This window comes from Varroa jacobsoni, unplaced genomic scaffold (assembly GCF_002532875.2).
Source record: "Varroa jacobsoni isolate VJ856 unplaced genomic scaffold, vjacob_1.0 scaffold_1421, whole genome shotgun sequence".
In the NCBI taxonomy this organism is placed as follows: Eukaryota; Metazoa; Arthropoda; class Arachnida; order Mesostigmata; family Varroidae; genus Varroa; species Varroa jacobsoni.
Window position 1 is genome coordinate 71,471 of NW_019214323.1, and position 26,487 is coordinate 97,957.

Sequence of the window (26,487 nt, forward strand, 5' to 3'; positions counted from 1 at the left end):
CGCGAACAGCGCCACCTTGCGGATTGAAGACGGTAGCAAGCAAAACCCAGCTAATGACATTTTTGCGCGGGCAATAGATAGCAGGAAACAGCGTGACCAACGAAACAGAACTTCAGATCTGCTTGATTAACTAGTAAGTAAACGGTAGTGTGAGTTCTTTCTACAGTTGCGGATCAGTTGTAGTTTTGAACGTTTTTGCTAACATCTAAGACGGTATGGTGCATCGCTTTATCGCACCCACAAAGAGTGCTGCCCGGATGATCAATCTGCAATGGCGTCGTATTTCTTTTGCAACATGGTCGCAGACATAAGTATGTGCAAACGCACTTGTAATAAAAATACGAAAAACGAAGGCAACGAAATTTGTGTGCCCTCGGAGAGATAGGATTGACTTTAACTGTTTACTTCATCGTAATCGAGGGCTTTCTCGTATGACATGGACTTAGCGTTTTCTAATGGGTAATGTCCAACAAGCCAAGCGTCTCAATGAACCTTGGTTTATCGGACAAGCAAGAACGTTTAACGAAAGAAGGTAACCATATGATTCATCGGGTACAAGCTGGTACGAAGACTGCTGCTTCACTATGAGATACGTAATTTTGCCAACGGTTGAGATTTATGATTATATTTAATTCGCGGGTATTTTTGTCTCTCTATCTAATAGTTTTATCAATAGTCTATCAAAATCTAAGGGTTGATTTCTACAATCAAACAGTTAGGGCATTCTTTAATTAGATGTTTGCACGTCTTTAATGATGTGATTAGATACGGGATGTGTGATGTCGTTGGTGCTATAAAACCTGGGCTGAATCAACATATTAGACAAAGTAAACCACCAAAAAAAAAAAGCATTTGTGTGTGCTAATTACGCTTAGACTTCCGTACAGAATCTATACTGTAGCATGAGGTATTGTGATCGGCGCTGATTGTCCTGTGAAATCGAATAAACCGCCATGGGGCCTCAACAGTAATAATTTTTTTTGTTATTTTCCGCGATTTCTCCTGTCTTGATAATCAAGGACATAGCGAGCCTCACCAGACGAGTTAAGGACCTCATGAGTATATAAGACAGTGGTCTTGAGCTTGTCATCAGCGGCACGTTAACTGCCTTTTGCTTTTTAGGCCGTTAGAATTGGAGAAGTCCAGACCAAAGAAAGGTAGTTCACAAATGTGTGCAGGATGCACAATTTCTTATGCAGATAAGTGGGACAAAGGTCTTACGGAATACACTGCTTATTTCCTAAACCTGACGCCAATGGGCCTTGTGTTGGGATATTTTAAAAATGATCTACGCCAGCAACCGATTATACTGAAAATATTCAAATTAGGAGTTCAGTATGGCCTAACATGAAATGTACGTTGTGTCCGTGAATCAACAGCCCATTGTTATTGGCAGTGTATTGATCAGAACGATCATAGCCGTAATTTGCCATATCTGAAAAGCTATAGAGTCGGATCGCTTTTGGCTCGTGGCGGTTCTGAAGTAGTTCATGCTCTGAAGTAAGAAAATGCTCACGTGAACAGAAATTATCATCTCCGCCCTCATGAGGATAAACCGATTTATGTTACGAAAATTATTAATTACTTCTGAACCGGCACGAGCCAAGGCAATCCGACTTAGTTCTTTGCTCAAAATCTATAGTTTTTCGTGCTAGCGCAAATTACGTTCATCGCTCTGGTCAATACAATGCTTAATAATGTCCATAAACAAAACTTTGGTAATTATTCGGACAGACCGGGGTCCATCCGACAACAACAATGACATATATCTATCGTTGGCCTGACTGGAGCGGTCAATTCAAACTTTGCGATATATTCGATGTAATCGGAATTTTTTTTTGTGTAACATAACATTTCGGGACACTCTCTATTCATTAAAAAATATGCATAAAGATATGCAAATATGAAAATATTACAAAAGCAATTTTACATGCGACAATATTCGAATGTTAAGTATATCAGGCTAGCCGATTCTTAGATCTCTGTTGTTCGCACGGAATTAAACACATTCATTGTTACCTTCCATAGCTCTTAATTCTAAAAATGTTTGCCATCTTATGCCGTACATAATAGTTAAGCGGATGGCTAGTCTTGTACTATGGTCGAGAATACTCAATGACTTTCGATTGGAGATTGAGCCATGCTTTGTCTATGGTGATCGTATGTACTATACGAACGTTCAAACGTTAAAAAACCTCGTAAAAAACTAATTTAACATTTGAACGTTCGTGTAGTACATACGACCGCCATAGACGAAGCATGGTATAATCTCCAATCGAAAGCCGGAGAGGAACTAAGCGAAAGAATGACATTAATTGCATAGCGGTGTCGAGTAGGTTCCATATACAAGATACCAATACTTGCAATGGATACGAAGAACGTTTGTTACTATGGGATAGTCAATGGAACAGCTGATCTAGCCTATCATATACATAAGAGATATATGGCTGTACTGGGCCTGTCAAAACGCTCAGGTGAGCCGCAAAAAAATAAAGAAGAGTACCTCTGAATATTGAAAAAATATCAGTATAGCTCAATTAATTCAAAAGCTATACAGTTCTAAATGACGAAGAAACGTCGGATGCGCTTGTAACATCGATAAAGGACTCCCATTAGGCAAGTAAGAGGTGTGCCTTTTAAATTGATGCTAGACTATTACCATCTTTATAAAATGTACGTAAGGTACGATAATGTAGAGTAAACTGTACAGTACGGCAAATAGTCTTAATTTTCCATGCAGAGTTGTAGGCAGCAACTCGTCTCGTCATTCTACAACACATCTGTTTGATGGCGGAGAAGAGTTTGAATCAATTCAGGTGTCTACCAAATATTAATGCTAGATGACGATTCAAACATAGTAATTCATTATTGATAAATGCTCACTCGTTCGACACCGTTCAACATACAGTAACTGCCGAGGAAGATTTTCACACCGACGCAGAGTGGTGCTGTGGAACTCACCATGTATGTATTCTAAATGCCACTCGCCGTAGTACGTGCGTTCTGTTACCTTTAAAAGTAAACTTGAAACTTGCACATCTTATTTATTGGCTGCAGCCCCCCGACCTCGTCGTGTTGTAAGCCCAAAAGATTGCAGATGAATCACGTACTCAGTTGCCGATGGCCCAATATCGCGGCAACCTTCTTATCCTGCAGTAGACTATTATACCCTTCGTAATGTCATTTTTAATTTACTTAGCTTTATTACGAAGCTAGAGAATTTTGTACGACAAATTGAATAATAATCAGTAACAATTATATATTGAACATAATACTCTTATTACTTGTTACAGCTCTTTTGGCCCGAAAAATATGTCATTGAGTAAATGAAATTTGTATGTTTTTAATGGTTAAATTAGACGTTCTGTAAAGTCAGTTTCTAATCCATCTAAGTCTCAGTAACTGTATATAGAAAAGAAGTACATATAAGTAGATTATTATGAAACGTATTGAGTATGTATTAGCGTATATCCAGTTTAACTCGTATGCTTTATGAGCAGAGTCTTGTTGGTATGTACCTAGCGAACCAGGAAGCACTTGAATGTTCTATAAAATCGTAGTCAACGACGCTCGGGGCAGATGCCCTTCGTTGACTTCGTCTAAATGTCATTTTAACATGAGTGCAGTGGGAACTAATGACTTTGTTCTTCAATGTCTCGAGACCAAAGTCCGAATGCGCGCCCCTGCTACGGTATAATAGCAAAGAACAGGCGTTGGTCCGATGAACCTCAGTTTATAGAAAAATTGATGTACTTGTTTTCTTCTTGTACAACTTAGACTTCAGTAGTATGTGGCTATACATGTCGATAGCTCTATCGCACTGGGGTGTCCTGAGCCCCCTTGTGCCTTCGCATGAAAATATGCCTCAGGCCAGTCGAAGTGCCACAAAACCAGATTTCACATCTATGGCGAAAAAGTATCTGATCCATTGGACAAAATTTTGATGTCAGTATCGCTAGCATTATCCTGCGAGCTTTGGCAGCTTGCATACCGAAGGTAAGGGAGCCAGGTAACAATTACTAAGATATCTCCTCTGTTTTAAAGAACACATTGCCTTCGTGGGAAAAAGCATTGTTGCATATATATATATATATATATATATATGTCGAATTTTTTATATCGGTCTTTTTTCCTTCAAGACTGGATCTCGCAAGCACCGTCAATACAATCTTAACATGCCTTCATAATTCTAGACTAAAGCACTGTAACAGCGATATCATTAAGAATATACGGCAAAAAAGCATAACTGCGCCAGGCTGTGCCGAAGTTACAATACATAAAATTTAAGGGAAAAGGAACAAAATGACATGAGGTTCACTCTACAAGATATACTTCTCTTTGAAAGTAGTATCTTAAATTGGAAGAATAAAATAGAATTGTATCTGAAAGACGTTCTTTTCAAACGAACGGGTTCCAACCGTCTTTAAGTTTCTTTACATTTTTTTTTTTATTGCAGAATAAAAACGCAGAGCAAATACTCAGTCGGCGTAGTACAGTTTGCGAAGGCCTCGACGTAAGTTTTTTTGTCGTGACTTGCATGGTTGTGAATTTTCTCAGACGGATAGATTCGTCACAGTATGGCGTAGGATTGTCACCTTTTATAATAGTTTACTCTTATACTATATAATACATCACATATAATCGATTCTTAAAAATACAGAAAGGTGCTGAAATTTCTTAATTTATATACTAAAGCACAGCTACCCATTAATGAATTTGCCAGGCACACTGAACTTTTATAGTATAAAAGTCCCTCATGTCTCCATGGCTTCGTATCATTGGTAACTGGGCTTGGTCTGAACACGGGAGTAATGCTACCTATAGGATCTTCCTTCTCGCAATAAACCGGTGCCCACTAATAACTCCTTTTACTCATGTAATATATATATATATATATATATTACATGAGTAGTTATTACACGGTCTTATTACGCGCAGATTTAATAGCAACCTTTATATTAAGAACGATTACAGTAAAAATCGTTCCTTCAACGCAGACGAGGAGACCCTTGCGTTAACGTCATTCGTCGTCGACCCTAGGGTATCAAAGCTCTGCAAAGAGACGTTAACAGGGCGTGCCATCCGATAAGTAAATTCGAAGCCCTATTTTATTAGGGAAAACAACACGCGTATCTATTACATGCAGTGTTAAACTTTCATGTTTTCATTAACGGCATTATTATTATACTTTAGTATCAAAAACATCGAAATAAGCCGCACATCCTATGTGTGTTGTCGAAGACGACTATCTTAGATAGGTCTGTAGCTTCTTAGAGCGCTACCAACTACGCAGACTAAATAACTTTACCAAGCACTTCATGTACTGAACTAGAAGAGATGTTGGAGCACTTAACGCTTTTCGCTGTTAGAAATTTTATCATATGTTGTTATTCTTGTTATGTTTACACTAACAAGAATAGCATATATTGCTATTCTTGTTAGGTCATAGCAATAGCGACGCCTGTTATACAAAATATGTAGATACCGGATCTCTATACTTTGAAAACCAAAGTAGGACTTTAGTTAACGTTCGCACGGGTCAGTGTCGCTTGCGTGTGTGAAGCTTGTAATCGTACACTTCCTTGTATTTTTCTCGAGAGCGACGGCGACTGATCGATTTAGCACAAGTGACAACTGATTCATCCTCTTCGAGCCTATGTAGACACGTTACTACTTTTTGGGGACAGAATATTTATTCCGAAGCAATGGAGGAGCTTATCAACACCAAGCGTAGCGACCTATTAATTGTAGATTTCACTGATGTCGTGGACACCGATAAGGTCGACTTGCCTAGAGGGAATCGTCGTGCGCGATTCATTCCAGGAAAATTCTACGTAAAAACAAATAATGGCATGGCGTATAGCTCAGAATCCGCAATTGTAAACGTAAGACTCAGAATAAAACACGCTAAAGGACTACCTGGTGATATGTACCGGCGGCTGTATCAAACTCCGCGATACTAAGTGTTTTCCAAATGCTAAAGTACCCATCGCATACTTTTGGGTGTTTTCTTTTCGTACAAACTCTTGGCCTAGCGTGGTTCGACTCGGATTCATTTCTCATGAGGGGCATATCTAGAGGGCAGGATGTTATGGATGGGAACGTACAGGTTAGTTAAATGGTCGTTAAGTTTGAATGTGTGCAACTGCCATTGCGATAAATAATATAGCGCTTTTTATTTATATATATATATATATATATATAGCGCTCACCTGATTATTTCGTTTTCTTGACGCGGTTTCCATTCTATATTTGAGGTTCTTCACCAAGGTTCAATCGATTTGAATTCGGTGCCCCCAACATGGCGGTAATAGACCGTACCCTGCAAGATTCCCCGTTGATCTGCTATCGTAGCAGTATCGTGTTACACTTCGTCATTACTGACTCTTATACCTCACGCTTGCATAAACATAATAATAAGGTTTATGAAATGCCTACCCGGCCATCAGTATTGGAGATACCTGACGATTTCGGCGAATTTTATCCTTTCAAAGTCGGGTTTCGAAAAGGTAGTTTATACTTTCCCTTCACCTTATTGGACACAATTATTTTGTGATGTACTGGCGAAGGGTAAAGCAACATTTAATGAGGATGCCCTCTGAAGCATTTGACACTTCTCAGGTGCATTTTTTTTTAAGGTTTCGTTTTTTTATACAATATATAGACATCCGGCTAGACCCAGTAGCTGGTAATAATATGAGCAATAACCTGACTAAACAACAAAGGCGTATCAGAAGTTTGCATAAAACGGTGCATAAGAAATTGTGTCACAATTTATGTGACACTGAACGTTTTCGGACACGTACTTGATTTCGGCTTAGTAATATTTACGGCGAATGAATGACAGGAGACAACCGATAACAGGTGTTTCGCTTAGGCCTTTTTGTAGCATCAACTGGTGACAAGCGTTTTTCGTATATATATATATATATATATATATATATATGTTCCTTTCTTCACAGGTCGAGTACGTCGTAGTGCTATTTGTATTCAGTTGTTTGATAAGTTCGTTCAAAAAGGTTTCAACGTACGACGTTTTTTCGAAACGACTGGTCTGGGATTCTACGATGAATTAAATCGATAAACGTGTGACTAAAAATCTATACTAGATAAAATGTATATATATATATAATACTGTATAATGTACAATACAATAATGTATATATATATATATAAACATATAATAAATCGGTCGAGATCAATTTTTTGATATCTCTTTTCTAATCTACCTAAATATATATCTAACTTTGGACGGTCATCTTCCAGCGCGAAACTAAGCGTGTACGTTCGGTTTCGAATCTGAACATCTAACCTTTTGTTCGTAAATTTAGTAAAGAAACACGATTTTCCACGAAGTACTGCTACTATGGAATTAATATCTGATTCTGCTGGTTATAATACAACTGCTCCGAGTTTCTAGTGCAGTATAAGGTACTAGTGGATTTCGTCAGAAAAAGTACTTGAGTTTGTCTTTGTACGATGGCGCCTCAGATCGGGCAATCAAGTGGAATAACTATTCCTGTTATCCATTCTTTGGCAACAGATCCTATCATTATAAACAATCCCCAGAAGCATCTAATTAGGACGTCTGACTTCTGAGCGCACTACTAATGAATAGTTAAAATTTTATTAAAAAAAAAAAAAAATCGTTGAAAAGTGAATTCCTTTCTAATTGATAGTACTTTTGATGATAGCTTTCGTTCTGCATTATACCGCAGAGCTAATTTTTGAAATAATGTTTTGATGCCCTGATTACATTGGATTGGAAACATCAGCAGAAAGATATCAGGAAATGATAAATTTGTATATAATCTTTATGGTAGGGAACAAACAAGAACCATTTAGAGGACAGTATTGCTAACTAGGGAGAAATTAAAAGGTAGGGATGTAATACCGATAGAATTGCTATTTTTTTTTTCAAAGTGTGTGTCCTTAATTAATGCCAGTTCCCAGAAATGGCTTTGGTATACCAAGCTCTAAATGATATATTGTCAAAAATGAAGAATCTACGAGGATTATTCGCATCCAGTCAATTCTGGTTTGATGATGATAAATTTCAATATTTTAATTATGCAGTCGTTGTGATCTTTATGATATCTGCGCACAAAACCGTCCATTTAATGGGCTTACTTTTTAGTGTACAATATACTTAAAAAAAAAAAAAAAAAAAAAAACTCAAGATCAAACATTTCGTTGGCGTTGATATTTTTCCTTTCTTATTTGGTACCATAAAAACAATTACTTTTCTATTTCCAAACATAGCAATTTATAGATACCTTTCGTGATGCCAGCAGGGAGCTCTGTTGAGGTCTTTCTTGTATGAAACCATCACAGTAAGTTATGCATTGAACTACGCGCATGACCGAAAACGGTTTAACAGTAAAAGCTCAATTGACGCTTGTTATTCGCTCTCGTAAAGGCCTATGATATTCCTTTACGATCCACTCCTATTTAAATCTAGTTGCTGTATTTCTTGGCTTCGTAACACCTTTTGACACGAATCTGCTGGAAGCGTTCAGCTTCGCGTTCTTTTCAACATATCAAGTTTATCATGACTATGATACGGTTCCCTAAAATAGCTAAAATGATATGGAATCAAATAAGGAAAACTAACCGCGTTCAGAATGCACCTCGACACATAGTCACGTACGATCGCCGGAGCTTTATTTATTGATTTGAATGTTTGTCTCATACACATGCCTCGTTTTTTTAAGAACATTTTTTTTTTTCTTTTATGTTATTGAACCAACGTTAGTGTTGCTCATGAGGTGTTTGAATGTTAGTATATTTTCAGGCGATATTTTTAGGCAAGTAATTTATGCATCCACATTCAGAGTCGGTATCTGACATTGTTCAAGCTGGCGTGCTTCCCTACTTCGAATGTTTGCAACAATTAAAGAAGTAGATAAATGGAAACAGTGAATGAAACTAACTGGAAAATAAGATTAGAAGCGAAGAACTATGACTATGGTGTACAGCATTTCCTTTCAAGGCTTGCGACTCGAGATGTACGTGGCCACAATTAGCTATTGTAATTAGGTCAAATTAGATAATCAACTGATATTTAAAAGAAGCCACTGAAACATACTTTGCACGTGTATGTTTTTCCCTTTGTAAAAGGGGTCAAGCATGGGGTGAAAATGGTGAAGTTATGTAGAAACGAATACTAGGAGTGTCATGGCTGTGTTATAAACATCCTTAACAATACGGGTTCGAAGTTGATACAAACTGACGGATACAGTAGAAAAATCGTCTTTTGTACTTGGATTTGTGTAAAATAGCAGTGTTTCGCGTACAACTAGACATTGAGTCTGTGTGGGGTAATACTGGCAGCGGCCAATTCAGATAGAACTATTATTCAGAGACAACCATAATAGCTACGAATGTTTTTGGAATTAGTCATTCAAATATACAATAGTCGATCCTAACGCCCAAGGGAGGACGCCAAATTAATTGTTTACCTTAATTATGTCTCAAAATGTATTATTATTATGTAATTTTCCTACACATGATCAACATTTGCACATCAAGCTCTGCTCCTCCTAGGCCACCTATCTTTACTCACGAGTATTGGTCTCTGATATTAAGGGCACACCGATTAAATCAGTATCAGATCTTCTAGTGATCGCTTGCTGTGCCATGTACGAATGCGCTTTTCTGAATCGGTATTTGTTGATGGAAGCTCGTTCTCAGAAGGATATGAACAAACCTGCAGCCGAAATTTAAGCGAAAACTAACTGTTATCGAAAGCCACCTTAGATAATCCAAAATTTCCGATACAAAAATCAGCTGCTTTTTTTCGTATCGATCATCAATTGGGCCATCCAAGTAAGCCCAATATTCTTCCATCTTTTGTACTTTTTTTCCGTTTTGTTTTCTTTGTCTTGAACTTTTTAGCCAATTTAAACTTTTGTATTTTTAAAATTTTGGGTCTACTATCAGTTAAAAACTTGATTTTGCGGAGTTTTTATATATAGGGCGCATTTGAGCGACAAGTTAATGGAACGATATTTACCTATATCGTTCGATGGACGGTCATTTAGTTAAATAGCATTATGTAAAGCTATTTGCGGATCAATGAAATATTTTGACGATGAGTAACCATTGGCTTAGATTTATAAGTTTTGTCAAGTATTAAGGCTTATTAAAAGTTAGCGGAGCATATATCGACACTTTTAACATATGCAAAAATTTCTGTTGCTACACTCCCAGAGACAAATACATATATATATATATATATATATATATATATATATCCGTGAAAAAAAAACAGCAAATGTCTCAGTCAAAGTGGTGATGCACCCCTAGCAACAATGTGTATAGCGTTAGGTGCTCTATCGTTGACTGAGCGTAATAGCAGAACTCTCTCGCAATGTCACTCTCGGCGGAAATTTCCAACGGACCCCAACGTCGCTATCTATAAGTTGGCTGTAGCGTGAACGACTTCAACTGCCACGATGTCTGTAGCAGCGCGGACAGCCAAAGCAACAATGATCACTCCAGTCGTGACGGAAACCAAGGCAATAGCAGCGGTAGTGGTAAATGCCGCTGTCATGCAAATCGTCGGACTGACTCCTGTGCCACGAACAGGAGCACGCACGCACGCACGCGCGCGCGCGCACGCATGCGACACCTCTCCGCAGCCCACAACAATCGAGAGCGTCTTCGTGCCTCCAGCGCGAAGAGTTTAGTGGAAGCGGACGAAAAACAACAACAACAACAACAACAATGCCGTTGTCAACGGCCACAGCTACGAGAAAGGCTCGTACTGTGGCTAATCCACGACAGTTGCTGCGATGTGTGGCTGGCTCTGCGCGGTAGAATTAGTTGTTGTCTTCTTTTATGCGCTGCGACAATACTTCCCTGCCGTTCGAGCTGCTGTTTCCTGCCATTACGAGCGCTGGTGGCTAATGTTATAAACGTATTTTCAATATAACTCCACAATCTCTCGAAAAAAAAGCGGCTCTAGGGGAAAACTAACAAAACACGGGAGGTAGCTGTTCAACGACGAATCGACGACGAGTGAAACTGAGAAGCTGGATGCCGCCACTGGCTCCTCCCAGTGGATGCATGCCGGCTGAAGCTGCCGCAGCAGCAATGGCGAGTGTTGGCTCTTGTCTACGTCAACAACGTTTGGCTCTCTGTGTATGAGTTTATTAAGAGATGGGAGCAAGAGCAATCGTCGCTCGCCACGTAGGTGAGGCAGGAGGATGCGCATGCGGTTAGCAGCTGCTGCCTCCGCTGGACTAAGAGGTCCTGGACGTGTTATTGGCCTATCTGTGTGAATGGCTGACACGGATCCTATTATGGCGTGTCCATTTGGACAGCCATAGCATGACGAATCCGCAGTGTGGTCGACGCCGCCGATGAGATTCTGACGCTCACACGTCCCCCATACAGCGGGCGGATATAGACAAAGGAACGGATGACTCTTGCGGAGTAGCCTGTGACGACAGTAACGCTGGTTCGGCGAGAAAGAACGGAGATGTTTAGCGGGCCAGCCTGTCGGCAAAATTGGAAACGAGCAGTCGAGCAAATCAGGATAATGAGCAGACGGCTACGCGCTCGTGACGCATGCAAATTTTCAGAAAGACAAATCGAGGGAAAGGGCAACATGAAGATGCTGAGGGGGAAAAAAACAAGCGACGATGGTATTGATATGACTGTGAAAATGTTTGTATTTTAGAATAGCGAATGACGTCCCCGAATCACTAATGTACACTGGGGAGATCCCGTTATGTCCATCCTGCGTTCACGTAAATTTCTAATCCAAGGTTGTTTTGGTATCGCAGTAAGAGACAACTATATGCTTTTGTCACCTGTTTGGCTGATGGACGTTTACTTGGCTGCTTGTGGGATGATTCAAGGTACATCTACAGTGGTTTTGCTAGGTCTTTCTATATAAAGTACGCTTGAATCTACTCATGTTACAGAATCCGAACAATGTTTGCCATTTAGTGAAGGGCTTGAAAAACTTTCATTAGTTTAATTAAAACAGATTTGCTAAAAAGTTGATCGGAAATTTTTACATTTATAAAATTAAGCATAACCTTTTGAGCGTAGCATCACTACGGGTTGTGTCAGTTCAGGTATGCATGGCGCATAGCCTAAAAACGGGCTAGTCCAAGCAACCAATAGACGAATGTTGTATATTGTAAGCAAGCTCAAGTTAGAAGCTTGTAAATGATTGCACCCACCTTTTTTGACGTCCTTGTTTGATATCCTATGGATGTATTCTACAATCATAGAGCTTCAAGCGATACACCGAGTGTAGCACACGATGCTTTGCTATGTGCCTCGCCACATTTTTTGTAATATATATATATATATATATATATATATATAGCGAGTTCCAGTGCGCCATGTTACCCATTGTCAAAGCATCTCGTCGCGTATTAGCGACGTTACAATTAGCTACTACCTGCGAATAGGCCTATAATATAACAACAAGGAGCCTTGGGCTTGAAGATGCTTGATATTTAATGATAATTAACAAATTTACAAGTGGAACGCGTTTATTTGCATGGGCCCAACCGAAAACCTTGGTTCCATGTTCCCGCTGCGATAGCGCAAGAACGTAATATAATAATTTCTAATAAAGTTCGTCTCTAAACTCGGTTGATCGAGAAGTACGACTAGACATCCAGATCCGTTTTAACTCCCTAATAGTATCATCGTTCTTTAGACACAAGCCTTTTGCAGAAAAAAGCTCTTCTTCGCAGGTGATAAACCACTGTCACAGCTCGTATAACAAGACACCTGACGAGTCATTGCACTGGGGTATCTTTACGAAATGTCGCTTCCGTTCCGTACCACAATAGACCCGGCTGGTTTTATCATGAACGTTAGCGTGGTCGACGCACTCGCCCAAAAATTGGGTTTAAGAAAAATTGCTTCATATACTGAAGTGTACAACACGATATAATTTCCTGCCAAACATCGAGCCCAATTGAATTGATAGTTATGAATGATATGACGTGAAAGCATAGTAGACAGCAAGGAGGAGACTTTGTTGACGCTGAAGCGTTGATAGACCTCGGAAGTGTTACGCATAAGTATCGATTTTACTTACATCACATCTATACTACTAGAGATATGAAATGAACTATATTATCGATGAAGTCTGCAAGTTTTCCGCTGAGAGCCGAGAAGGCGAAAAACTTCTTTAGATATTCTCTAATTACAAATTTATTCTTACCTTATATGCTATCCGCCAGTCTATTAAATTTTGCCTATAATTTATCTTTTTACTTTTGTTATCCTTTTAAACCAGCTACTAGCAGCTTCTAGTAAGGTAGCTCTATTCATTGCTAACATATTTTTCCGTCACTTTTTTTGCACTCACACATTTCGTATTCTTTTTTTAAGATATCTGTACCCTAATTTTGTTCTTCAGACGATCGAAAAGTAACTCCAGTAGCCATTCATTGATGGATACCATCTGGCACGCGTTTGATTTCATGTGAGCGTTACGGAGATCGTTCGTGTCGTTGATACGAAATAACGAAACGCATTCACGGCGTTATCCGGTAATCACATATTTAACGTACATGTTCTTGTATTGTAGGAAATGGCCTTCGGTGAGAAGACTTGTACGTAGCTAGGGATGATTTAGATTATGGTTTTGAGGCATAGTATCTCGCTTTTGATTTTATTTATGTTATACAAATGTCTGTAGCTACGGAAAATTAAGGCTGCGTTCCATACGCTGTAAACCCAAGTATGTAACGACATAACAGGTTTTGTTACTTTAACAACTAGTCATCTCTTAGGCGAACGTGTTCAATTCGAATATCACAGTTTGGTTACGCAGCTGGCGACAGGCTCAAGGATCGTTTCTAGATTTTCATCAGCTACGTAAAAGTGGTCCAACTATCTCATCCAGCGCGTTGGCCTTTGTTTTTTCGTCAGGTTTGCTAATGTTTTGCAACGCAATGATGGTGACACGTCGCTAGAAACCGTGAAACCATTGTCCAAACGTCATAAAGAAAGAGGGGGCTATCGGCTTGAGTTATACAAAACGTAAGGGATGCGGAGAATTTCTTTTTTACAAGGAGTCATCTTGCTGCACAATTTTATCCTATGTCTTTATCAAACAGTATATTGGAGAAACTGTCTTTCCATGATGCAATACAGTGAACCCTTGTCATCGGTGCCGTCCAAGCTGCGAACGCCAGGAGGTAATCAATTCCACTTACGCAAATTACGAAAACATTGGCATGGTTGCAAATGTGTCGCAGTGATCAATGGAGTCAGCGACTAATAACAGAGCCGGAAGGTCGTCATTGTAAATTGGACAACTCGTGGGAAAAAAGTCGCTAAAAGAAGCTGGTCTTAGATGGCGTCGCCCGTAGATAGAACTAATCTCGCTAAATTTCATATTGGATTGCTATGTCATCCTAGAGAGGCCAAAATATGTGCATTACATTGTGGAAGAACGAAAGTTCCTGTGCTTCTACTGGGTAGAGGATGGAACATTTTCAATTTTTGTAATAAGAAGTTACGATGTTATATAGTCACGGCGTTGGATCATGTTTCCACGAAATAATGTATGCCCCTTCGCCGGAAGGTAGCGGGTTCCGTCTCGAAGAATTTTCTACTCGCGTTTTCAAGTTTTGACTCGAGTCGAGGGTAAGGTTACGAAAGCCAAAAATCTATCGGCACAAGGTCAGTAGAATATGCAAGGTGCAACAAAACTTCGAATGAAAGTTCAAAAAAAAAACCTTGTTTGTGCACAGCCCTGCATTATCATGAAGCAGAATGATTTTAACTTATATTTCTCTCTTTTAAATAGCCTGGTTGACGCGACACATTTTTATCTCCAGTTTATGTTGATGTATAGACACGACCTCCCACGACCAGAGACGATCTTATGCAAGAATCAGTCACTGTGGCCGCGTGAAACCCGGTAGCGAGCAAAAGGGAGCATTCGGCCGTAAATCCTTGTTGGTTATTAACTGTTCGGGTTTCTATGTAAATCCAAGGGACATCATCTCAGCAAATTTTTACTGATTTGTCGACAGTCTTTTTCGGAAGTGCCTTCAGAGAACTCAGACGCACGGGCAGAACGGGGTCATACTGAATACTGTTTTCAGGTTTAGTGAACCACTCGTCAAAAGTGGTCCTTTCAGCGATAGCACCGTTGTCGTATACAAGGAAATTATTTCGGTAGACGTTGTCGCTTCGGAGAAATGCACCAGGCAGAAGGTGTCTCTTTTTTCTTTCTAGAATATGTCTTTGGCAAGTTAAAGTTACACCTACGACACAATACCGTTACACCGCCCTGTCAGAGCGCTTACAAAAGACATAGATAGAAACCCTAGGTTGTTGATTACTTTGGTAAGAATATTACATTAGACAATCAAACATTGCGAAAACGAAGTGACAGATAAGACGGTGTCATTTTAGTGCTTCCGCCTCTATCTATCTGTCAACTAATTATTCAATTCCAATAAGGGGAACTTCCCAACTTAAGAAGAGGCATGTCCAGATAGACAAGATCTTCCCAACAAATCTCTGGACTACAGTCCGATGAGTGCTCAGTTGTATGTAAAAAAGGTTGTCGTCACTTATTTCGCATTCCGTTCCCCGGGGCCATTATACAGAATACCCATAATTGGCATAATGTTATGAATGGATAGATATATTTTCGTATCAGCGCAATGTTTACTCTTGAATACGATTATTTTGCATGAATCCGCAAATGTACGAAGCAGACACATTGTATCTTGGGTGATGCGCAAAAAAAGGATATTTGGCATGTCGAGTGACCCATAGGTTTGTTCAAAATTCGAGGGCAATTTAAAGTCGCGGTTTTAGCTACAGTCTAGCTAGTTATGCTGATAGGCTATTTCATCATTTGATCTCCGAGCCTACCGAAAAATCGAGCCGTCAAAAATCCCTTATAGCTTTCGTTTTATATCTGTCCAATCCAAAACGTATATATAGATATATATATATATATGTTTTCAGTTGATATGAATGTTGCTTCCACTATTAACCATTATTATTAACTATTACCCTGTGTATCGGTCATGTATGCAGCCAATTTGCTTAGCCTGATGTTGCCATCGTTTTGGTCAAACATCGTCCCCAATTGAGGCTAAGAGTAGCAACGACTAGAGAAACATCGGAATTTTCATCAGTCGGAATCGGACATTATTAGATTTAAAAAAAAAAAAACTATTGCTAAACACATTCAGAAGTTCGGATACGGATGATCGTAGTAACTAATTGCGCCCCGAGGCAAGCTAAGAAATAGGTGCAAAAACCGAACGAAGCTCCAGGGTTCGTTTCCCATAGGTGACAAAAATAGCCCCTTCCTCACTGCCCAGGTATTCTACAGACGTGTACCCAGCTGATCTCTGCTACTTGTTTACTGTAATCGAAATTCATTTCTGCGGCCATCTCAACAATATGACATTATGTATAGTTGATGCGATGCAAGCAAGAACTGTTTTAGTAGCCGGATAGCGTCCGGTTTGAATGTCTAATTATTACACTGTTCCAAAAGCTTATCTTAACCATGAAATCCTAGTGTTTTTCTTGTTACCTTATGCCATCGCCCAGTTCAGTCATCACAATGGCTGGCTTCGTCTTGGACGAGCACAGAATTTCCAAGGTTGTCTACAAACTTGTCGAGAGCACAAACGCTTTAAACGCTGACTCAGGGTATTATTCTACAAAGAATGTAGAGAACGCACATTGGCCGCTTGATTCATCATTTTTCATTTTAAAATAATAGTATTTCCCTATCTGTGTATGTTCTAAACCCTTACTCTAAATTAATGTCTATCACATATTGGCAGTGTTAGCTCTGCTACTATTGGCTTTATTTCACTGGTCCGTTTATTTCGGGTTGTATCAGTTACTATAATTATTACGCTTTATTAGCATTTTGGTAAATGCCCCCATTTACAACATCCGAATTCCAGTCGAGCCCCATTCGGCGTTGTACTTCACGTTATGGGTATTTTGACGGCTTCTTGCTCGTAGCACTCGACGAGACGCTTGATGTTATTTTTGCACAAACGCTAAGACGAACAGACCGGCAGCATGCAGCGCCCTCGACTAGTCAACAAGTGTTTTGAATTCTTTATAAAAAAAAAATAACAGTCCACGTGAAAACAAGCGCGCGTTAGAGCTGCTCTGTTACGCGGACAGTCAACGAATGACACAGAAATACGCGGTAGACGTGCCGTGTTCCCGTGATAACGTAGTGGGTCACGTATTTAGTTGCTAATCTTAGGGACATATAGTGGCCTGGGTTCGAATGCGGGCATAGATACACTTCGTTTAGTGCTGGGAGCCAGCCGTACCGGACGTAAAACTAGAAGTATCTAGCTGAGATGCGCTGTAAGCTGTAGTAATCACGATAACAAGCGGCAATTTATCTGGTCCACGTAAGTTTTGGTAGCCGTGGGCCGCAGCCTTTTGGGTGACCTTCGACAGCATCGTAACAGGACCAGTCATACCTGAGTTAGCCTCATAACGACAAACACGAGAAAATCCAGGCAGTGCCATGTTACATGGTGTTCTCTTCCCAGATAGCCTTTGGTGATGCGGTACCTCAGGATTCATTCAGGGAACTAAATGCTTACTGATGTCCTTCTGAGTGTGAACAGAAATCACTAACTAATAATTGAAACCATTAGTGTTGGCGTCTTATTTATGATGATCTCTGTCGGGATGACCAGTTTCTCAACATCACCTTCAGAATTTGCCTAATTGGGCACAAGGCAAACCAACGTTTTTCTTATGGTTTTTTTTTTTGCTACTGTTGCTTTTTTTTATTTATGATGGACGTGAATTATAGTTAATAGTATAACACTATGACGCTTTTTTGTGCTAGGAAGATACCGCCTTAGCTGTTATGTGCGAATAACTAAGTACAATTTATCTAAATTCAGACAACTTAATTGAAATCATGCGTTGTTGAAACCGATTTCGCAAGGCCTCGTAGTAAACTATGAATTCAAATAGCCAGTTATTACCAGATTGCCACTAAATTCGAAGCTAGCAAAAGGCTTTGGGGTGGCTGTATTCAACCATTTTTCGACGAAAAAGATTTTTACAAAGTTCTACTATATTATCATTTCGATGCTACCCAGAGGAGCAGCTTTGTGAAGTGGCTATCAAAATAGTGACTCAGTGTTACTTAGACGTTTGAGGTCTTTTATGTCTAAATAAAAACAAATGCTTCGATAAGCTTCTTCTATATGTGCCGAGGAAGACATGCTTGACGGACAGATGTAACTGCCACTCATTTTAGTGGTGGCTCTAATTCAGAGCCTAAACCATCCGTAAATCGTTTTCAAAATTCCCTCAAAAAATTTGCAAATAATTTTTTAGTTAACCGACAGCGCCAGACACAAAGCATCCAGCGGATTTTTGAGAACTTTGAGCTAGAAGTTCAAAAAATATCACGGGCCTAAAAAAGGCCTTAAAAGGTGTAGCAAAGTGAAAAAAAACAACGGGAAAAAATCTCAAGAGGCTAATCGTTGAGGTTGTTCTAGGCGACTCAATTGGCAAGGGATAGTGGTTCTGAATCTGACCTATTGTTGACAGGGCTCAAAACGTAACGTGTATGTTGTAATCTTCCTATCGCTGACGGTATAAACGGTGATTGCATGTTTATGGTCATGAAAACTGCTACGCAACATTGATAGCCAGACAGTTAAATGTGATCGTATCCAGTCAGAAGTGACGCTAACGACGTCCTGCGGAAAATTCCATTAGAGTAATAGGTTGCTAATGATTCCTTTATTACAAGCCTTGGATAAAACCTAAGGGGAACACATATAAAGATACGAATATATATGAAAATACTCTAATATGATAAGAAAAAATGATTAAGCTTGCTCAACGTCTTCTTATGTCACTGAGATATGCAAGTACTTCTCTCAAAGTGCGTCAAAAAACAAAAAATGTCCTCAAAGATTAAGGGTTTGGATAACGCTAGCTTAGTAAAATCAAAAATTATTACGTCGATACCAATGGATTGTGCGATCGTTCTTTATAGTCTGATGAATTTCTACGTTCTTACGTCCATACGCTTATTTTAGCTTCGCACTTTTCCTCCAGTGAACCATTCGCGAAGAATTACGGAACAGAGAAGATGAAGTTAATTTAAGTTTGAAATTCACTGTTCACAAGAGCATCTATGAACTCGAATGCCATTTTGGGAAAAGCATTTCACTCCAACGCGTCTTGAGATAATTTACAGTGTGCAATACTCGCAGAATTGTCGAAATGTCCGCATGCTGGATTTTCATATTGATATCCTCAAGACCGCAACATTTCCAAGAAGCTATCTCCAACATGCACCGATTAAACGTCAGTTGATACCGTCATGTACAACTCTGGACTTAAAAATGTTATTGCTGATACTACCATGCTGGGAGGTAGATTAACGTAGGGAAAAAGATCACCCACCACCCAAATGCACTTCGATGTACTATATATGCGTCCCGATAAGATTTTAGGAAAATAGGGATTTGTAGTATGTGGCAAAGAACGCCGCAACGTGGCGTACAAACTGTACACTGGATTTTTTTTTGAACGCGTTCCGTCGTGACTTCGAAGTTGCGAAGTCTGTAGTCAATAGTAGTCCGAAACTTTAACGGGTACGTGATTTAAAGCGTTTGTTCTTGATCTCCTGTTTAAACAAGAACCGATCGAGGAAGGCTATTGTATGCAATAATATTATCCTACAGTAATAATTAACTAGAAATAATAATGTACTTGTTCTCTATAATGATTTTCGAAGGTTGGAACATAGCTCACAGCCGAACATGTGCTTCTTGCTCAGTCATTTAGCACATGTTTCCGACATGTGTACGGCTATGGTAACACTCTAAAGAACATAACTATTTTTCACCCCATCTTTGTCAGAATGCAAATAAGCGTAGAATCATTATGGAACCAGATTTTGTTTTTAGGTTTTTCAACGCTACAGCTTCACGTTGCCCTCAGAATTACGAACGAGTCCAACTAACGAGGACATTTTCGATGTAATAGGGAAGTAAGCAAACATTGCTGATGAAAGAATACTTTATCGAAGAGACGTAAATATTACACAGGCCCGTTCTTTTAGACAGCTCCGTACTTTTCTACAAACGACCTTAAAATGACTGAAATCTTCTTTTGTTGTTTAGGTGCGACGTCCTTCTATTTTTATTGAAAGCTTTTTCTTTTCCTGTAGGGTGGTAAAATAAAATCATTGTCATCATAAACATTAGAGGAGAAAAACAATTACAATTGAGTTTGTCAACGGATAGCATAGAAATTTGCATCAGGCGTGCTGTGTCCTTGTGATAGTATAGTAGGTAATATATTTGGGAGCTAATCTTAGGGACACGCAGTGGCTTGGGTTTGGATGCAGGCGTAGACAGACCCACTTCGTTTTGTGGCGAGTGAGAACCAGCTGTGCAATGGAATGCCTGACGGTGGTACCGGACGTAAAACTAGAAGTATCTAGATGAGACGCACTGCAAGCTGTAGTAGTCACGATAACAAACAACGTTTTATCTGGTCCACGGAAGTTTTAGTAGCCATGGGCAGCGTCCTTTTGGGTGACCTTCGGTAGCATCGTAACAGGACCAGTAATACCTGGGCTGCACAGCAATAAACAGGAGAAAATCCAGGTAGTTCTAGGCTACATAGTGCTCTCTTCTTAAATAGATGATGCAGTACTTCAGGATTCACACAAGAAACTAAATGCTGACTGATGTCCTTTTGAGTCTGCACAGAAACCATTAATTAATAATTGGAATCATTAATGTTGGCGTCTTATTTGTGATGATATCTGTCGAAGTGACAAGTTTATCAACATCACCTTCAGAATTTGCCTAATTGGGCACTAGGCAAACCAACGTTTTTCTTATGGTTTTTTTTTGCTACTGTTGCTTTATATTTATGATGGACGTGAATTATAGTTAATAGTATAACACTATGACGCCTTTTTGTGCTAGGAAGATACCGCCTTAGCTGTTATGTACGAATAAATAGGTACAATTTATCTAAATTCAGACAACTTAATTGAAATCATGCGTTGTTGAAACCGATTTCGCAAGACCTCGTAGTAAACTATGAATTCAAATAGCCAGTTATTACCAGATTGCCACTAAATTCGAAGCTAGCAAAAGGCTTTGGGGTGGCTGTATTCAACCATTTTTCGACGAAAAAGATTTTTACAAAGTTCTACTATATTATCATTTCGATGCTACCCAGAGGAGCAGCTTTGTGAAGTGGCTATCAAAATAGTGACTCAGTGTTACTTAGACGTTTGAGGTCTTTTATGTCGTTTATTCATAGACCTGTGTCTAAATAAAAACAAATGCTTCGATAAGCTTCTTCTATATGTGCCGAGGAAGACATGCTTGACGGACAGATGTAACTGCCACTCATTTTAGTGGTGGCTCTAATTCGGAGCCTAAACCATCCGTAAATCGTTTTCAAAATTCCCTCAAAAAATTTGCAAATAATTTTTTAGTTAACCGACAGCGCCAGACACAAAGCATCCAGCGGATCTTTGAGAACTTTGAGCTAGAAGTCCAAAAAATATCACGGGCCTAAAAAAGGCCTTAAAAGGTGTAGCAAAGTGAAAAAAACAACGGGAAAAAATCTCAAAAGGCTAATCGTTGAGGTTGATCTAAGCAATTCAATTGGCAAGAAATATTCTTCTCTCAAAAACGGCCTCTAGATTTTGCAATAACATTTCGGATGAATGCATTTCCTGAATGGCAGACAACACACTAAAATTTATCTCCATTATAAGCCATCCTAAAGTCTTTTTCTATGTAACCTGATTTTTATCTAGGGCATGACGTGAGCTCCCTATGAGACTTTGACTGACCTTCGCATTCTACAGGAACTCATATACCTGTACTTGAAAATGTTTTTATGACGGTCAAATTCGAAGGCTCATTTAAAGCCAATCAGTTCTGTATCTGTCCTATTAATAACAGGGCTCAAAATGCAACTGTCAATTGTAACCTTCCTATCTCTGACGGTATAAAAGGTGATTGCAGGTTTATGGTCATAACCGTATAGGAACTTCAACGCCAAGGTGACGACCTAACGACTGAAGGTGATGATATCCAGTCTGGAGTGTCCCACAACAACTTCCTGCGGAAAATTCCATTGGAATAATAATAGGTTGTTGGCGACCTGGTAAAGTAATGAAAGCTTAATTCAAGTTTTTTTTTATTAGAATTTTCAGGTATTACTAACATCTGCGTGGCTACGGCGAGCAGTTCCCTTGCCGTGCACCAAAAGAAAAGCACAGCGTACCTTTTCATAGCACCGATCCCGAAGTAAGATATGGAATGGCTGACGTTGGGTTGATGAAATCGAAAATCATTAGGTCGATACCAATAGATTATGCTATCCCTCTCTCTCTGTCGTTTGATAGATTTCTACATCGCTCTACGTTCATAGGTTTCCAGTTTTAAGTTGAAACTTGCAATTTATGTTGAAATCGTAGACTGCCACGCAACATGCTTCCGAACGAAAAGAGTTTACCTACTGCTGCAATTCCTCAAGACTGCAACATCCCATTTCCAAGTAATTATCCCCCCATGTATCGATCAAACGTTTAAGTCTACTGATACCGTCGCGATCCCGCCCTCCCCCAACAACTGTAAAGTACTATAGCCCCAACTACAACACGGGCAAATGAATTAAGACCCAAGCTCATTTCGATATACCATACTTACGGGACACTTATACAGACATATAACTATTCTAGGTTGTTGCCATATCCAGAATGGACCGCTTCGCGTTGCCCTCAGGGTTACAAGCGGGTTTAGTTAAACGAACTAGTTCCCAAAATAACGGGGAACGGAATGAATTTAACAATATTGCCGATGAAAGGCTACCCTTATTGAAGAGAGGTAGGTAGTAGAGGGGCCCGTTCCTTTCACCAACTACATTCGTCTCTAAAAACAATTTTAAGACATTCGAAATCTGCCGTTATTTGAGTGCGAGTTTTTTGGTCTTTGGCGAGGGCTTTTTCTTCTCCTCTGGTGCGGTAAAATAAAGTTATCCCTATTGCAAAATAGGAGACAAACAGTAGGAATTAGATTCGTTAATAACAATTAGTATTTTGCTGTACGAACAGTCAACCGAGCAGATTCAACCAGCGTCGCACGCCGTTTTGAAGCGTGGGTTTTTTTACAGGGTGCCAGAACAATTCTATCCAGCACTAGACCTTAGCAAGAGCGCTAAAATGTAGATAGTAAGCCATAACCATTGTCGTGTAAACTGGGTGTAAATATGTTTTGCTACGATAAGCAAAACGTCACGAACGGCCTAATCGTAAATCGTGGGAAACGTCTTTTACTAAGCTGCAACTAACTTCCGCTTAGTAAATCAGTTTATTTCGGTATTTTCATTTCATATCGTAGTTGTTCAGAACAGGATGACAACTAGCAACTTTCTACAAACTTACGAATCAATGCTACATTTCCAAAGGTAGACGCGAATACATAGTTAACACTCGAAACTTGTATTATTTAGTATTGTTTCACAATGCTGCTTTGGATTGCGCTATGTTTTGCCATATTCTGTAACATATACAATAGGACAGCTTTGCCTGAATAAGAGGCACAGAAATCAAGGGAGCTTCAGGCTGCAGATAGTGATCCCAATTAACCTCATAGCGCCGTAGAAACAGACGTATGGACAAAAAAAAAAAGCATCGTTTTGCGACGTTGTTATTAAGCATTAAATCTGAACAGTAAAGACATATTTTGCAAGCTTTGTTATGTTATCAGTTACCCATATAAGGGAGACATATAAGCCACTATTTATGATACGTGCCGGTAAAAGTAACTTGGACTGGTTTTTCTACCGTATTCGGTAGTAGCTGCTTTGATCGGTTAGATCAAGGTCCTCCTCGAGCTGCGAACGTGTGAGATACCCGAAATGAACATGTTAGTCAACCAAAACCTTTTTGGGCTATTGCACGTACTATAGTCCGGTGGTATTCACGCATATTTACTTTTCTATATTTTTTAACAGTAGAGTGCAAATATTTCCAGCATCGCCATAATTGGGATCCATTTTACGACTCGGGTTCGCTGCGTAAGCTCGCTTTGAAGGCCATCATAAAGTGGTAACAAAAGAACCACAGTTTTGGTAATCGGCAATATGGATACGATGCGCAAATAGACTCTTTTGCGTTCTACGTTCAACGAACTTGCAGTTAGGTCGACTTGTAAGTTCTTTGAAATTGAGCTGCTGTAACTGTGTACTTGGTTTGTTTCGCTGATACGATATATTTTTTGCCCTGTTCATAATAATTAAATGCTTGATTGTTAGCCAGAGCACTTAGAACGTTCGATAGAGGACACGTCTTCGGTCCTACTGCTAAAAGTGTTTAATGGATATAAAAAAAATAGTCCTGATATATCAACTCCCATATAGACAACTGACCATATTTCTGTTTTATGGATTGGTTTCGCGCAGTATAAACGTAGAAACAGTCAGGCAGTACTGAGCATCGCCTTCATAAACAGAAAGTTAAGAAATATATCTTGTGAGATAGGGAAAAATTATTATTTTTTTTTTATCTTGTTAGATTTAAACAAACATCAAGATTGTCTTATCGTTCCTGATGGTTCGTTCCCAGTAGAGTGTTGAGATTATTTTTATCTATTGATAATTCTCAACAAAATCGCTAAATTAACCTTTCCGTTTACAGCATAGAAGCAGGAACGACTTAAAGAAAACATTTAATGACAAAATTTTATTTTATAAATATGCAGTTAAAGTATACACACACATTATTCTATAAAATGTATTTTCGATTTTAACATACAAAATGAAACGACCATGTTTTTTGATGTATTGCGCTACAATTGGCGAAGGTCGACATGGTGGAACCGTAAACTTCAAAAAACCTCAGGTGTCGGCTTATAAATAAAATTTATTGAAACAGAATACCGAATTTTTTCATAACACTACTAAACGATACCTGTGAAACATTTGTTGTCAAACAACGTATTTAATAGCTGTTTATTGTTGTTACAAAGACGCAAAAGGATTCGTAAAGTGAATTCCATGTTTATAGCTTACAGGATAAAGAGCTCGGAAACAGAATAGCACCTCAGTCAGCAGATGTACGGTAAAAACATGCTCACGACGTGGCTTCAGTTGTGATACTTCAGTCTCTAGGGCCTTTGTGTCATACATATTTTATTGTTATCTAACAGTGTGAAAAAAACAAATAGATAATTTCACGCACGATGATCAAGTGTACTTTGCGCTTATTTGGGTTATATTTCTGTTTTCGCACGATTACTTACATTCAAGATGGCTAGCATAAAGCGGATCAAATTGATGTACTTTCGTAACTGGATAACACAGACAGAAGGTCGCTTGGAGGTACGCTACGTATCGTCAAAAGAGAGACTCGACTGTGTAATGTTAACGGGAACAGCATTGGGCATACGTACTTTATGGGGCGTATGGGCAACAAAAGAGACACAGGACCTTTTACGATACGAGTTTGTCACAACATTCGGCTAGATCAAAAATATACGATACGTTTTTTGCAGACGATTATATACCTTTCGTTATGTTTCAAGAATCGATTTTGGCGGTTACAGTATGTGCCGTTGATGAGTTGTCGGCACTTTTTGAACAGGAAAAGTTCCAGAAAGAACAAACAGCCGGCGTGAACCTGTTTTTAGTGTTCATTAATTACGGGAATGTTTTCAACGTTCCCCTGTACACCTGTCTATTCAGTCGTGTACAGAATAAAGCCGACGGTTATTATGAATATTATTTATTTATGTAACAACTCAAGCTTTGCACGTACATGCTGCGTGTCTGTGGTAATCCAATATTATGAATGAGCCACCTTTATTAAGCCATTATAAGCTTGCTGTTTGTAATCTAGTAAAAATTGGTACCCGTCATACAAGAGCTATTATCTATTGCTCAGTGCAAGAGTTTCGTCGCTAAGAAATTTCTTCTGTAGAAATCGAATGTTAGATCACAGACGCGTGATACTGTAGCGCCAACAGCCATTTCTATAGGCGCGGTATTTGGGTAATTTCTTGGAAAGAATGGACGGATCTTACTTAGTACCACTGAGAACTACTAGCGATGTTACGAATATAGCTTTTTCATCAGGAGAACACGTCGAGTTAGGCGTTCGTGTACGTCTTGTTCGATTAGCTTTTCTAATCACCGGTACTAGGACCCTGCGATACAGCCGCGTCACGTGCGACCAGGTTTCATTCCCTTGAGAGCGAAGAAACACGCGCGTGTCAGAAGCGTTGACGCAATGCAAGCTTCTTTTGGCTATGCAGCGAACTTGACATGCCCTCCTCCGCGAATTTCATTCAACTTAAAGAACCGCTTAGGTGCGCGTATATGCAGAACGCACTATCGGATAAGACAATGCTGGTTCCCTAGGTATCTATATAAACCTAAAGACCTTTGTAGAATATGAAAAGCAGTAGCTTTTCAATTCAG

The 26,487-nt window shown here is 39.4% G+C and overlaps 1 long non-coding RNA gene across 2 annotated transcripts; it reads left to right on the plus strand.

Moving 5' to 3' along the window:
- The first annotated feature begins 28 nt into the window (after positions 1 to 28).
- Positions 29 to 24,945, plus strand: LOC111269852 (uncharacterized). Of its 2 annotated transcripts, XR_015314711.1 has the most exons (4): positions 30 to 133; positions 4,457 to 4,513; positions 13,397 to 13,529; positions 22,214 to 24,945. It is a non-coding gene; the product is annotated as an uncharacterized LOC111269852 (long non-coding RNA). The 2 variants fall into 2 exon arrangements; XR_002685974.2 differs by lacking the exons at positions 13,397 to 13,529; positions 22,214 to 24,945 and adding an exon at positions 6,963 to 7,202 and having other exon boundaries at positions 29 to 133.
- The last annotated feature ends 1,542 nt before the right edge of the window (positions 24,946 to 26,487 follow it).